The sequence below is a fragment of the Dasypus novemcinctus genome, chromosome 17, assembly GCF_030445035.2.
Source record: "Dasypus novemcinctus isolate mDasNov1 chromosome 17, mDasNov1.1.hap2, whole genome shotgun sequence".
Lineage (NCBI taxonomy): Eukaryota > Metazoa > Chordata > Mammalia > Cingulata > Dasypodidae > Dasypus > Dasypus novemcinctus.
Window position 1 is genome coordinate 14,581,559 of NC_080689.1, and position 14,284 is coordinate 14,595,842.

Here is a 14,284-nt window from a genome sequence, read left to right on the forward strand (position 1 = left end):
AAGCACAGATGTCACCTTGTTTGAAAGCTATTGTCTCAGAGTCTGTACATCAGTTTAAGTAAATATGATATGAATAAGTTATAAGAATATTGCTGTGGAAGGGAAAAGGTTTTATGGTAGATGTGTGGTTGTACTGTATATTGTATATATGAATTACTGTGGTCTGGGGCTCTTGTGAAGAGAAGCTCAATAATTAGGAAAAAAGAAAAGAAAAAGATAGGATGTAGACTTTTTCCAAATCAATACGTATTCTATATCTAACCTTTAAACCCATCGCTATATTCCATTTTACTAGTAAGGGATCCTGACATTATATTGGGCTTCACTTTTCAGGAAGTTTTGGATCACAGAGTGGTTCAACAATGGCAGTGGAGGTATTCTGGTATAGAATGCTATTGACAGGTGATATATGGTTGACAGGGAGCTATGCAGGGCATATGTCCAGGGTGCATGGTAATGTTTGGATATACTCATAGTGGCAACAATTAAAAACTACAGCTGGGGGGGGTACTGGGTTCCTGGCCGGGGTGCTCTGTCATGGTCCCTAGGGGAGCAGCAGCAGTCCCCCAGGTGCAACGGTAAGGACCAGGAAGGAATGAGGGTCCAACAGTGAGCCCATGATACTAATGACTATGCTTGTGAGCCTATATGCCTGAAATAAGAACAAGGCCTAGAGCAGCACTGTGCCTAGGAGTTTCCTCCTGACAGCCTTCATGTTACTCAAATGTGGCCAGTTTCGAAGCCAAACTCAGCATGTAAATGCAATGCCTTCCCCCCAGCGTGGGACATGACACCTGGGGATGAGCCTCCCTGGCACCGAGGGATCACTACCAAGTACCAACTGATGATGCAACTAAAAAATGACCTTGAATTAAAGGTTCAACGTGGACCAGCAGAATATCCCTGTCTACATATAATAACAGGAGTTAAAAATGCTGTTTGACCTAAATTAAGGGGGAAATGGAAAGGACAAATGAGTTTATATGGCTATGAGTCTCTAAAAAAGAGTCTGGAGGATGTCAGAAGGATTGCCCTTATGTACACATGAGCAGAGTCTCAGAGATAGAGTAGATACAACCGCAGGTATTGGTTCTTCTGAGAGCTAAAGAGACCCACATGTTCTAGGGTCAGGGCAGATGGGGTTCACTGCCATGTCTGTTGGTCTTTCTTTGGAGCTGGTGTTTCTGCGTGATGGAGCTGGACACAAATGGGATCTCTTTTCACAAGGCTTTCATGCTACTTTACTGGAAGTGTAGTTGGTGCTGGGGCTTAAGATATATCTAGGGGATTTGAATCTCTGGACTGACAATATGATAGCCAGGCCCTGAGCCTCAACAGACTTCAACTCCTACACTCTGATTTATTGGACTTACCCCACTCAGCTAACATGGAGTTGAAGAATGTCAACCACCACACCATGGAGCCTAGAGCGCCTACAACTGAAAGCAGGAGGATTGCATCCAGTATCCATGTGGAATCTGAGCCTCCTCTTGACATAGAGTTGCAACGGACACAACCAATCCAAGGTCCACAGAGAAAATGTGGCATTGGTGTGGGAAAAGTGGCCATGCTGGCTGATGGGTATGGGGAATGGGAGGAAGAGATGAGATGTGGAGGCGTTTTTGGGACTTGGAGTTGTCCTGGGTGGTGCTTCAGGGACAATTACTGGACATTGTAAATCCTCCCAGGGCCCACTGGATGGAACGTGGGAGAGTATGGGCTATGATGTGGACCACTGACCATGAGGTGCAAAGATGCCCAGAGATGTACTTACCAAATGCAATGGATGTGTCATGATAATGGGAGTGAGTGTTGCTGGGGGGGGAGTGGTGGGGTGGGGGTGGTGGGGTTGAATGGGACCTCATATTTTTTGAATGTAATATTTTTACAAAATGAATAAAATTTAAAAAATAAAAATAAAAAATAAATGAAATGATCTTAAGTTTTTAGTGGTAACAAACCTCATTGAGAATCTAAAGGAAGTTACAGATCCACTTCTGACAAAAATGCATATCTACCTAAAATTTTGCTTACAATTAAGGAAAGATTCACAGACTCTTAATTTTCATCATGTTAAGATCCCTATATTGGGAAACGGACTTTGGCCCAGTGGTTAGGGCGTCCGTCTACCACATGGGAGGTCCGCGGTTCAGGCTCCGGGCCTCCTTGACCCTTGTGGAGCTGGCCCATGCGCGGTGCTGATGCGCGCAAGGAGTGCCGAGTGCCGTGCCACACAGGGGTGTCCCCCGCGTGGGGGAGCCCCACGCGCAAGGAGTGCACCCATGGGGAGAGCCGCCCAGCGCGAAGGAGGGAGCAGCCTGCCGAGGAATGGCGCCGCCCACACTTCCAGTGCTGCTGACGACAACAGAGGCGGACAGAGGCGGACAAAGAAACAAGACGCAGCAAAAGGACGCAGAAAACAGACAACCGGGGGAGGGGAGGGGAATTAAATAAATAAAAATAAATCTTTAAAAAAAAAAAAAAAGATCCCTATATTAGTCAGCCAAAGGGGTGTTGATACAGAATACCAGAAATTGATTGGTTTTTTAAAGGGGTATTGATTCGGGGGTAGAAGCTTAGAGTTACCAGGTCATAAAGCATAAGTTACTTCCCTCACTAAAGTCTTTTGCCACATGTTAGAGCAAGATGGCTGCCGACGTCTGCCAGGGTTCAGACTTCCTAGGTTCCTCTCTTCCTGGGGCTTGTTTCTCTCCAGGTCAAGGGTCCTCTCCTCCCAACGCTTGCTTCTTTCCAGACTCAGGGCTCCTCTCTGCCTGGGACTTACTTCTCTTTCCTCACAACCAAGCTCTTCTGTGTGCTTAATTCCCAGGGCTCCAGCTCAAGACTCCAGCATCAAAACTCGAACATCAAATGTTTATAAAACCGAAAATTTATAAAATTATACAGTCTAAGATAAACCATAATGTAAACAATAATGGAATCATAGTTAGTAAATATGTTTCAATAGCTATACATCAGTTGTAGCAAATGTAACATCCACATGTAAAAATATCATTACTGGGGAAAGGGGAAAAGGGCTTGACATTGGGTACATGGTAGCTCCCTATATTCTATGTGTGGGGTGTCATTGAAGGGGGATGCATGGGTGGAAGGGAGATCTCCAGGGCCTGCATATAGGGTATATAGATATGTTCAGATGTTCGCTGAGTATTGTCATAGTAGGTAGAATGCAACATGACAACTGAGGGAGTGCTGAGTTCCCATCCTGGGGAGCTCTGTCACATTTTACAATGGAATGACAACAATCCCACAAGTGCAAGTGCAAAGACAGTGAAGAAGGATGGTCCAATGATAGGCCCTTGATACTGATGACTATGCTTATGAGCCATGTGCTTGATATCTCAACTTGGCCTGAAGCTGCAGGGTGCCTAAGAGTTACCTCCTGAGAACCTCCATGTTGATCAAATGTACCCACTCTCTAAGCCAAACTCATCATGTAAATGCATTACATCCCCTCAGCATGGGACATGACTCCCAATGATGAGAATTCCTGGTGCTGAGGGATTACTACCAAGTATCAGCTGGTGATGCAACTAGGAAAAAACCTTGAATAAAAGAGGGAAATGGTAAAGGTAATTGAGTTTATATGGCTAAGAGACTTCAGAATGTGTCAGAAGGTCATCAGAAGGGTCGCGCTTACACACAACTCAGCAAGATCCCAGAGACAGCCCAAGCAGATACAACCCCAGGTAGTGGTGCTATGGTCATGGCAGATGGCTCTGGAGTTCAGTGCCTTGCAGTGGGCCCTACTTTAGAATTTGTTTTTCTGAGTGTGATGGAGTGGAACTCAGATGTGACGTCTCCATACATGCCTCTTCTGTCACTTTTACTGAACCTGTGGTTGGCACTGGGGTTGGTGTATGCTCAGGATATCTGAATCTCTGGACTTCCCATATGCCAGCTAGGTTCTGAGCCTCAGCCAAGGTTGCAACACCTACTCTCCTGTTTGTTGGACTTACCCAGGACAGCTAACAGGGAGGTGAGGATGGTCAACCACTACACCAGGTAAACAAGAGTGTCTACAACTGCAAGCAGGACTATTACATCCATCAGGCATGTGGGATCTAAGCCCCCTCTCAATTTAGAGGTGGAATGAACATGACCATCCCAGTGTCCACAGGATAGAGGACTAAAATATGGATTAGAGTGGACTTACAGGTATTCTACTATAGTATTATTGTGACTCTAGCAATGGAAGAAAATGTATCATTGAGGTGGAGACAGAGGCCATGGAAGTTGCTGAAGTCAGGGAGAGGGAAGAAAAGATGTGATATGGGGGCGTTTTGTGGCCTTGGATTTCTCCTGAATGATATTGCAGGGACAGAAGAAGGACATTATATATCCTGCTATAACCCACTGAATGGCCTAAGGAGAGTGTAAACTACAATGCAAACTACAATCCATGTGGTGTAGCAGTGCTCCCAAATGTATTCATCAAATGCAAAAAATGTGCCACACTGATGAAAGAGGTTGTTGATATGGGAGGAGTGTGGGGAAGATGGGGAGGCGGTAAATGGGAAACTCATATTTTTTAATATAAGATTTTGTTTTATCTATGTATCTTTAAAAAAAAAAAGACAATTAAATAAAAACTCCAGCTCTGTTCTTCGCCATGTTTTTTATCTGTGATTCCCCATCCACCAAGGAGCAGGGACTCAACACCCTACTGACATGGCCCAATCAAAGCCTAATCATGATTGAATCATGCCCAGGTACAGACCAGTTTACAAACATAATCCAATATCTATTTTTGGAATTCATGAATAATGCCAAACTGCTAAGCTCCACCCTCTGAATTCCAACAAGACATTACAATATTCAAAAAAAAACTTAAAATAGTAAAAATGCAAGTACAAAATCATATCACAATCAATTTAAAGAAATACAGTTTGTTTGGGGGCAATGTCCTGTCTAGCTTAAACCTCTAAAAATTTACAAAACATTTTATCTCTTTCCAAGACAGACAAGGGATAAACATTTCCATGACAATATGGAGAAAAATTGGGAGGGAAACATGAGTTATGAGTCCAGAACAGTTCAGTAAACCTGCAGGACATCCTCCATTCAATTTCAAAGTCTGAGAGTAATTCTTAAGACAATGGTTCCTTCTCCTTTGGGACACATGGGGACCCTCCCTTCCCATGGAATTGCCCAATGGCCATTTTCCTGGTTCCACCCTCATCAAGTATGTGGTTGGCAGCCAATCTCCAGACCTCACCCTCGAAGAACATTGGGGTGATTACCACACCTTATCCAAACTTTGAATTAGAGACTTAATCCCCCTAGTACAGTAAAGTGAAGGCAACATCCTCCCTAACCTTTAGCATACAGGTTCAATCCTCTAAGAGCAACAATTTGACTACCTGGCCTTCCCTAATCCACGGAGGACAGGTGCACACCTGTCAGACCTATGGGATGCCAACCTTAACAACCCTAATCCTTGAGGAATATGCTCCACCCTCTCTGTACCCTGGGGCAGCAAAATTCTCCCCAAATACTGGATGGGAACATCCACCCTCTTCAACTGCTGGGACAAACTCACCCTCTCTGTACACATGGGTGGGGTTCCTCTCATGGCCCAAGGTGATGTCTTAATTCCAGATCTCAGCTTCCATGGCTTTCCTCTTAAACTTGTTCCTCCTTCAATCTCTCCTTTCCATGTCCCTTTTAGTCCAAGCTGACAGTGGTTTTGTTCACACAGCTCTCTCAAAAAGCTTGTTGGTTTAGCATGCAAGAAGCAGGGGTCCAAACCATCAAACAGTAAGACTTTCCACAGCTCTTTCCTAGATAACTGCATCTTCAATCTTGATTTACAAGCTCCAAGTTTAGTTAAGTCCTCCTAGGGGGCATTATCATCTGGGGGCTTGATTTCCAGAGGCTTGGAATTTATGAAATCAGTTTCTGCTTTCTTTGTGCCCAACTGTTCAGTCCCTGTTGGATGATGACTGGAAAAGAATAAAAGATAAATTCAAATCCTTTAGGACAAGGTTACCATACACATACATGCTATGCATACTGAATTTCCAGTTTTTTAGCAGCATTTATCATTTATTTGCTGTTTTTTCCCACCACCTTAGATAATCTATGTGGCAAGGAATGCAAAGGAAAACATGGTTCCTATTATCATTTTCAAAGAATGAACAAAGGACTCCCTGACCCAGGAAGTGGGATAAGTAATTTGAAGCATTCCTGGCAAGCAAAGGTGAGCAAAGTAGAAGGAATTAGCCCTCACCTATTTCTGCCAAAAATAAGATTTCTCCATAAAATTCAGCTCAGATTGCCTGGTAGGGAAAGACAAGAAGCAAAACTCTAAGAATTATGTTATGGCCCTGGCTAACTTTCCTCTACAGTACTCAATGGATTTCTCTCAGATTATAGTACATTCCCTGAATTAGGTTAAAACAGTATTGTAGGGGGAAACGGACTTTGGCCCAGTGGTTAGGGCATCCGTCTACCACATGGGAGGTCCGCGGTTCAAACCCCAGGCCTCCTTGACCCGTGTGGAGCTGGCCCAAGCGCAGTGCTGATGCGCGCAAGGAGTGCCGTGCTACACAGGGGTGTCCCCCGCGTAGGGAAGCCCCACGCGCAAGGAGTGCACCCATAAGGAGAGCCGCCCAGTGCAAAGGAGGGAGCAGCCTGCCGAGGAATGGCGCCGCCCACACTTCCCTTGCCGCTGACGACAGCAGAAGCGGAAAAAGAAACAAGACGCAGCAAAAAGACACAGAAAACAGACAACCGGGGGAGGGGAGGGGAATTAAATAAATAAATAAATAAATCTTAAAAAAAAAAAAACAGTATTGTAGGGAAAGAGCTCTAAGCCTAATCTAAATGGTTTACATGCAGTAACTTGTTTAATTTAATAAAACACCTTGTTTTACAAAGCAACCCTATAAGCTTGGTCACAATATCCCTAATTTGCAGAGGACAATTTGAAGAGTTTGAGTAACTTGCCTATCATTACACTGCTAGAAAATGCTTAGGGCTAGATTTAAGCACAGGCAGGTTAAGTTCAAATCCTGTGTGCTAAGCTACCATGTTAAAGTCTCCCTAATTGTCTAGATGTTCAATTAACCCTTAACTACAGGCCCATACATCAAACTGCCTAGCCGGCATTTCGATTTAGATGGCTAAGGGGAGGTACCTCATATTTAAAATGTCTAAATCCAAACTCCTGATCTTCTAAAGCCTGTTTTCTGAGTCTTCCTCATTCCTCTCCCTCTTATCCACCCTCTTCCACCCACACTGGCCTTCACTCCTGCCCCAGGGTCTTTCCTTGTTGTTCCCTCAGTCCAGGAATATTCTTCCATTTTGGGGGGCTTTTACTCAATGTCACCATCTCAGAGAGTCCTTCTCTGACCAGCCTGTTAAAATGTCAACCTCCTACCCTCTCCCAACACTTTCCATCTCTGATTATTTTTTCCCCTAAGTATGTATTATGTTCTAATAAACTATGTATTTCACTATTTTATCTTCTTTGTCTCCCCCAGAACAACGTAAGTTTCCTGAAAGCAGGGCTTTTTGACTGTTGTTCACTGCTGTATCCCTATACCTAGCACCATGGTTGGCACCTAGAAGGCACTGTGGAATAAGTTAACACATCTTAATATTATCTTGTGAGGTAGGAACAATTGTCAACCCTCTTCCAGAGATAGGAGTAAAAAACCTGAGGCACAGGGAGGTTAAAGTAACTTGTCCAAGTTCACACAACTCTGTCAGAGCTGGGATTTGAATCCAGGCAATCTGACTGCAGACTGTGAGATAGTAATCGTGCCAGCTACCAAAAGGAAGAAAAGTAGTGCTGGAAGCATGAAAACTAAGTCCTCCTGCTGTAGAGTAGGAGCTACCATGCCTTCCATTTGTATCCCAAGGAACCACTCCTTCTCTTCACTGGAGTTTCCTACTCTCGGCTTCTCGGGGCCATATATGTCTTTGTCTACCTTTCAGTGATATGGGGGGTCCTGGAGTGACCACGTGAAAGGCAGGTGGAGGAAGAAAGACAGTCGCCCCATTCTCTATCTTTTTTATGAAGAAATGATTAAAGTAAGAATATATTTGAATCCTGACTCCACAGTACTTTTTCTTTTCAGCTCCATGATAGAAATGAAGAAAAGTAACAGGTGAAAGTTTAAGCAAAATGTTTGCATGCCAACTTCAACTTCTCCTTCTACATTGCAAACAGAACACCTTACACAGTAACTTATATATCGTACTCCCCAGGAGGCAGACTATTTCTTCCCACTGGTCCAGCACTCTGGGATCAATCCCTACCTCATCGGGACACATGGAAGAGATTTCTTATTTGAACTAGAAGTTTTCTCCCCTTCTAGGTCCCCAGGTTCCTCCTTCCAGCATTTCTATTTCTTCCCCAACTTGCTCTGACTTCAAGGGAAAATAATTAAGGATCTTAACAGGAAAGAATTAATAAGGAAAATTACCCCTATTTTGATATGTTTGCTTTCTAAAGGTATTACAATTCCTTCATCTTAAATAAAAGTTCCCCAGTAGCTATGTTATTTGCAGTGTAATTCCTGATTCAAAGTCTGTCTCACAAGTTTATATTGAAAATAAGTTAAAATTTGATGCAATGTATCCCTGGCTGATCCAAGTTTCTCTGCACCTTGGCTCATGACTCATATCACTAGTCTCCTCATGTCCTTAATTGACCATGGCTTGCTTTTCCTCCTTCCCCTCTGAGTCTTCAAAGACAGAATGCATTGCTCCTTTTCTTCCATCTATTTGGCTTTTGTCAAAATCCCTCTATGCTCCCATCCTTGCACTCTGCAGCTTTCCTAAGTGTCCGAGTGCCCACGCTTCCCAAGCCCTGTGAGTAGTTTTGTTTCCTTCCCTGCCCTGTGCCTGTGAGAGCAAGCAGGCTTGCAGCAAGGGTTGGCCAGAAGCCAGAGGTCTGGCCCTACCAGGTGGGAAAGCAGTTCAAGGTCAGGAAGAACACACAGACTGGAAGAGCAAGTCAAAGCAGAAGGGAGAAAGCATGGAAGGGGGAAACTGGAGGGGTCCGACAGAGACAACGCCTTCCCCTCGCAGAAAGTTTGTCTTGGCTTCTGGAAGAGGTAGGAATAGATCTCAGGGTGCAAAAGGGCTGATGAGGACCGGCAATCAGAAAATCTCCAGCAGGCCTAACATCAGGACTAAACTCAGTTCCAGAGTCACACAGACATGGTTCTCATCTGGTGGCCTATTTCAGGAGCACCACGGCAGAAGCAGATAGTGGGAGAGGAAAGCACTAAAGGGCTTCTGTACTATGCAAGAGCAGTGCAGATTCCATGCATTTTTGTTTCTCCAATCAGAGGGAAGTAGGTCTTGTTTATTTTGAAAGAAGAGTACTCCTCCCAAATATCTGCTTATTGAAAACTAGGAAAACTAATAAGTTTTAAAAGTTCACAAATTAAACCCTTCTCAGCATGTCCAGTTAGCAAAAGCTATAACCTAGGATGAAACTTTTTAATATATAATTGCATTTAATTGCTGATTTATTGGTTTCATATTTCCAAAACTACAGAAAATATTAAACATAATTTTTCAAAATTACTTTTCAACATAAATATTTTTAAAATATTGGTTTACAATGCTTTAATCATTATTACCATGCTCAGTTCTTTGAGAATTGGCTGTTGTTGTATTTGTAATATTGTTATATTTGTTCTATAGGGAGTTTTCTTTGCTTCTCCTTTCCCCCACAGACTCCAAAATGTGAAATTAGAAAGGTGATGGAATTCCTGGGGAAGAACTTAAGTGAAGAGGTTTTAGATACAATTGTCTATAACACTTCATTTGACATAATGAAAAAGAATCCCATGACCAAATGCATAAATGACATGAAAATGAATCATAATGTTTCTCCATTCATGAGAGAAAGTAATGTGTACATTGCCTTTCCTTTGATAAGAGAAAAAAAACATATCAATTCATAAATGGCTTTCTAACCTTCAACTTCACTGAAACAACTCCTTAGAATATTTCTGGAAATGAGTTCTTCAAAGCATTATTTCCAAAAGATATTCCATGAAGAATTTATTTTGTGATCAAATATGTTTGAGAAATTTTACTTACCATCCCCTACATCCTCACTGAAGCACAAATACATGTTAAAAGTTCCTAAGGGGAAGCAGATGTGGCTAAATTGATTGGACTTCCATCTACCATACGGGAGGACCCAGCTCCCATGTTCGATCCCTGGGTCATCCTGGTAAAAGCGTGCCAACGCGTGGTACACCAGTGCTTGCACGATGAGCCAGGTGCCCATGGGGCTACCAAGCTGACACGGCAAGCCACACAGCAAGATGATGATGCAACAAAAAGAGAGACGAAGGGGAGAATCAAGGCAAGATGCAATGGAAACCAGGAAATGAGGTGGTACAAGTAACAGAGAAACTCTCTCCACATCAGAGGTCCCCAGGATCAAATCCCAGTGAATCCTAGAGGGGAAAATGAGAAGAGAAGACAAAAAGAGAAATAGACACAGAAGTTCACATAGTGAATGGACACAGACAGCAAAAACAGCAGGGGAATGGTGGGGGAAGGGGGAGGGAAAGTTCTTGAGAAGAAACTTGTTGAAGTCTGTTTAACCCAAAGCTCCAAAAATACGTTTGACTGCAAACTCTTTCTCAAATAAAGCCACAAACCCAGTGTTCCTTCCACACATTTTAGAGAACAGTGGTTAAGGTCATAGGTCTTAAGAGCTAAAAGAGAGGCACCTTAATGGTCACTTAATCCACTGTCATTATCCCACAGATAATGACTGAAGTGGTACAGTGAGTCATTGGGGCCCGACTAGAACGCAGACCTTCTGCCTCCAGCCTGATGCAAATCCTAGGCTACCACATTACTAACTCCTTAAACAGAGCCAGAATTTTACTTTGAACATGTAATTGTATTAGGAAAATGAGGAGGAGGGGAAATTCTAGTCATTTTGGGGTTTAGAAAATAAGCAAAAAAATAAGGCTCAAAGAAGAAATTTTCTCTCTAATCTTATCATTGATTAACTTAGTTATCTTTTCCACTAACTTGAAAATGATATGATTACATTTCCCCTAGACAATTAAGCAAATTTACATTTCACACATGAAAATAACAAACAGTTCAAAGAACTTAAAAAAATCAGACAGGATACATCAATCAGAAGAGAAATAAATAACAAACAGTTCAAAGAACATAAAAAAATGAGACAGAATACATCAGTCAGAAGAGAAATAGCTTGCTAAGGGCTCACTGGCCATATCGATGTTAAGAATTTTTGAATATTCTATTAATATCACACAACCTTGAAACAAAGTAAACCAACTCTCCCATTCCTTCGTATTTGATTACTTTAATTTAATTATAACTTAACAGCAATGAGAATTTAGACAAGAAAGGAGAATCTCAGTTGCATTACACTAAGCACCTCAGTGGGTACAAAGAATTTTGCCTAAGCTGGAGATAAAGGTAGAAAAAGCAGCTAATGCTCTGAGGATTCAGTCACTAACACTGACCCTTCAGTTACCTTTCAAGAGAGTTACCCTGAAGAAAATCAGAAAATCTTAACTTAAGTAGAACATTAGATGTCTGACGGGATAAAAGTTCTGGTATGTGAGAAAGCTCAAGAGTGTAGTACAGAGAATTAGGGAACCCTGTGTTCTAAATTTTAGGCCCTCCCAGAGTATTTCAGAATAAAAGCTTTTTATTTACAAACACCTCACCTGCAGACTGGCTTCTTTTTCACTGCCATGTCAGAATGACAATAATATCTAGCTAAGCCGTTTAAGTATTGAGAGGAAAGGGATTATTAAACCAAAAATGTTCATTAAAATATCACTGAATGTGCTATTGGTTACTGTTTTAGGAATCATGGCAGATTGGAAAAATCATTTCACCACAGCTCAGAACAGGAAAGTTAATGAAGACTATGAGAAAAATATGGCTGATAATTTCCCTGTATTTCTCCATGGAGTTCTAAAAAGCAGAGCAAGGGAACAAGATCCATTCTTTTGCCAGCCTTTGTGAACCAGAAGAGAAATGTTTCCAGATACCACTCATTGTTGCTGTAACTTTGATGTGAAGGTTTTTAAACAATGATCTAAACAATCTTAAGCCTTAAATTTCTGATCTGCTTTTGGAATTAACCCAATTCGACTTTAGTCGAATAGTAACCGTATTCAGCATTTTCCTCCTGTCTCCCCAGATTTTTACTGTTTAGGTAAATTTCAACATACCAACATATAATAATTTAATCATTTCTCTTCTTTCAACTTAAATTTTTCCACCTTATATTATAATTTTCTTTGAATTAACAAGTTTCTTCCACACATTTCAAAAGTTCTACACCTTACTCAGCAAAAATGCCAAACCTATTCATTTGATAAAAGACATATTGAGCACTTTATTTATGCTAGGAAATGGGGGACATCAAAAGATGATAAAAAATAAGGTTTCTGCCCCCAAGAACAACAACCTAGGAGACCCCAGAATGGGCACAGGTCACTGCATTACTGAACAAAACATGATATTCCCTATAACAGATTGTAGGTAAAGTGCAGTGCGATCACACAGAAGGAAATTCAAAACCATGCAGAAATGGAGCTCCAGAAAACAACAGGGAAAGTAGGGATATGTAGCCTTGGTGTTTCACAACACCTCACTCCCTGGCCCCAAAGCATACCCTGTCAGGTTCAGTACACAGCACAGTCAGCATTCCTCGCTACCCCATTGCCCAAGAGTCCAAGGTTATCCTACTTAATATTTTATTCCTGAACACCTCAGCCACACCTATTTCAGAGGTTTTCTGAGACATAGATTTCCTTCAAGTCTCGGTGGAATAAGTCTCCAATGACAAGCCCAAAAGCAGGAGGAGAAAAGAGAAGTGCTTCTCTATCACATCTACCCACCTACCACCCACACCTTCTTTATGACCACAATGGTAGGGACTCTTTCCATAAGAGAAAATGTAATTCTGAATGAATAAAACATACATTCATAATTACACTTAAAATTTTAGACTCAGAAGTAATGGCTAATAACTTGAATTAGAGGGAAAGACCGTGTTTTAATTTGCTAAAAGCTGCTGGATACAATTGACCAGAAATGGGTTGGCTTTTACATTTGGGATTTATTAGGGTAAAAACTTAGAGCTCTGAGGCTGTGTAAGTGTCCAAGTCAAGGCAGCATCAAGAGATGCTTTCTTCCAGAGCTGCCACTGGGAGCGAGCAGGTAGATGGCAGGGTTATCTAATGATGGCTCTCTCTAAGCTGCAGCTGTCTCCTGGTGTCATTGATTTCTGCATCTGTTCCAGCACCATGCCTCAGATGACCAATATTAGCAGGGTAGTAGCAACAGGGCAGTGGCACCCATTCCCCACATACAATTCTTCTTCCAAAGGGAGAATCCAGGTGGCATCCAGTCTGATGAAGGGTACAGACTTTTGAACCACTAAATTACTTTTGAAATCCTTCAGCAGCCACATGCCAGGATCACAGATCATCTCTCTAGCTTATGTGCATGGATGATATTATCATGTAAGTATATGCAGAAGAAAGCCATCCAGCTTCAAAGTAGAATACAAGTGGCTACCAAGATAAAAATATAAATCCCTTGGTGTCACAAAAACTGAGCTGAGAAGTCTAGCTACAAGTCATTCTGGTGTTAGTTCATTAACTCTCCTCATGGGTTATCTTGCTACTAAGAATTCATTTACTTTCAATCTCTGAAAAATATGGGAATAGTATACCTCATGAGACTATGGAAAATAAGGACTCACTTGCCACCTCAGAAAAAAAAAATGGATTTTTGCTAGGGTATGTCCAGAGAAGGGTAACTGGAGTGGCAGAAGAACTTGTAACAACATTATCAAATGAAACATTTTGAAAAAAAAGAAAAGGCAGGAGAAATATTTGACTGTCTTCAACTCTCAAAAAGTTGTCATGGAAAGCAGATTGAGCATATTCTGCAAGGTTCCAAAGGACAAGAATGGATGCTGCATTGAGATAGATTTAAACTCAGGATAAGGAAGAAAGTTCCATTAATAAAAGTAGAGCTGGGAAGCAGACTTGGCCCAGTGGTTAGGGCGTCCGTCTACCACATGGGAGGTCTACGGTTCAAACCCCAGGCCTCCTTGACCCGTGTGGAGCTGGCCCACATGTAGTCGCTGATGCGTGCAAGGAATGCCCTGCCATGCAGGGGTGTCCCCCCCATAGGGGAGCCCCACGCTCAAGGAGTGCACCTCATAAGGAAAGCTACCCAGTGCAAAAGAAAGTGCAGCCTGCCCAGGAAT

At 42.2% G+C, this 14,284-nt stretch overlaps 1 pseudogene; it reads left to right on the forward strand.

The window, feature by feature from the left end:
* Positions 1-12,021, forward strand: part of LOC131273913 (sulfotransferase 1C4-like) — a 33,347-nt pseudogene extending 21,326 nt beyond the window's left edge.
* The last annotated feature ends 2,263 nt before the right edge of the window (positions 12,022-14,284 follow it).